The sequence below is a fragment of the Sinocyclocheilus rhinocerous genome, unplaced genomic scaffold (genome assembly GCF_001515625.1).
Source record: "Sinocyclocheilus rhinocerous isolate Xijiao unplaced genomic scaffold, SAMN03320098_v1.1 scaffold155, whole genome shotgun sequence".
NCBI classification, from domain to species: Eukaryota; Metazoa; Chordata; class Actinopteri; order Cypriniformes; family Cyprinidae; genus Sinocyclocheilus; species Sinocyclocheilus rhinocerous.
Genome location: NW_015661891.1, coordinates 390708 through 392611, shown reverse-complemented (window position 1 = coordinate 392611; position 1904 = coordinate 390708). Strand labels below are relative to the sequence as shown.

General features: G+C 32.8%; 1 pseudogene; it reads right to left on the bottom strand.

Annotated features, from left to right (window-relative positions):
* Positions 1–1031: 1031 nt before the first annotated feature.
* LOC107726841 (solute carrier organic anion transporter family member 1C1-like) overlaps positions 1032–1904 on the bottom strand; it is a 24166-nt pseudogene continuing 23293 nt past the window's right edge.

Genomic DNA, 1904 nt, shown 5'->3' with positions numbered 1-1904 from the left:
TCTCTCAATATTACTTCTATCACAAAATAACCACCGAATATGGAATCTTGAGTCTCAGACCTTTCCAACGATATGTATTTTGTTTAGAGTATAAAAAGTTTTGATTCTAAAAGACCGTAGTACATTTTGTAAAATGACACCCCCCCACTAAGGGGGAGGAGCCCGCTTAATAATTTTAAAGTACCATTTTCATGGTAACACAATGTCTAATTTCAAAATGGTTTTCACAGGATGAATTTAGAGGTTTTAAGCTTTCAAATGATATATAATTTATGATGATTACTAAAACATGTGAAAGGAAAAAATGAAACGAAAAAGAATTTTTGTGACAAATTCAGAACTCCTATTATGATGTAGTATATGTTTTGAGGTGCACTCTTGTCATAAATTAATCTATTACTGTTCCTACATAATTTGTAACAAAAACAGTGATAAAATATCTATTTAGGAGTCTTAGAACTGTTTAACGATATATAGTTTGCCATGATTAGATTAGGATTTAACTGTAATATAGTAGTATAGAATATAGTAATATAGAAGTAAACTTCTACCAGCGGGACGGTAACAGTTAAGGGGTTAAAAAATGTGGTTAAACATATTTTTAAAAATCATACTTTTTGATATTAATTGATTGCACTGTGTGACAAATACTGATATTAAAAAGCTGATTTCTAGTCGTGTCCTCTTTTGGAAGGCCAAACAAAGTAGTTTTGCTTTCACAACGAAACTCCATCAAAATCGTACCCAGAAATTGAACATAATACAAGGGTTAAACTTAAAGGCCTGAGCTTCAAGCCAGGTTTCTTTGCGTATAATTACTTTCTATCTTAAGAACAGCTGTTTGTTTTGATAAGTGTGTAAATAATAGAAATACGACTTTATGTATTAGATTAAGAAAATAGCTAAAATGTGTTGTAGCAAAAGATCAATAAGTTGAACTTTGAAAGTCTCTGATCACAAACAGCATCTACTCAATAAACATACAACTTAACACAATTTCACAGCCAAAACATTTACATTTCACATGGATATGGGAGTTATATCTTTATAACAGTTTTTGGTGCAATGGACACATTTGACTTTGGAAGACTTCAGATAGTGGTCTCCTGGTCTGGATTTTCATCGCATTTTATGATAGCTGAAGATACATTCCTATTGCCAGTTGAAACACCATTGCCATCCTGTTCTGGAGCTTTTAATTGGGACTTCAGTGCTCGCTTCTTTTCACGATGAGACAGTCTATTGTACAGGACTCCACACAGCACAAAGGATGCAGCAAACAGGCCATAAATAACACCCAAGTAAGAATTTCTGTAGAGAAAAAAAATAATGTTATGACTGCAGTAATGAAAACACAAGTTGCAAGTTTAAGTTTAAAGAAAGGGGTGGTTGATTGCGATTTCACTTTTAACATTAGTTAGTGTGTAATGTTGCTGATTGAGCATTAACAATATCTGCACAGTTGTGGCGCTGAAAGTTCAACCAATCAGAGCCCATTGCGTATTTCTGAGGGAGGGGCTTCATAAAATGGGGGGGTGGAGTCAGAAGTAAAAATGTGTATATTATATTATATTATATTTAAACAATTATTATCAAACAATTATATTAATTTAGTAACATAAATCTATCTTAGTGTAGACTATATCTTTAGAGTTTTATAATTCATTATCTTCTTGTTGATCCACCAGTTCACATTTACAACTGCGTGTTTTCTGCGTAAAAATAAGGGTCGTCGGCAACAGGACAAGCTTGGAATTTGTTGTCGTGATTATTCATATAATGAGGTTTGGCCCTTACAAATTGTGAGAGTTTTACCGGAAGCAAATGTAGCAAACATATAAAATACGCCCAGTGGGATTTTTTTTATTTTTTTCACAGAAAGATTAAAAATACGGGAGAAAAAC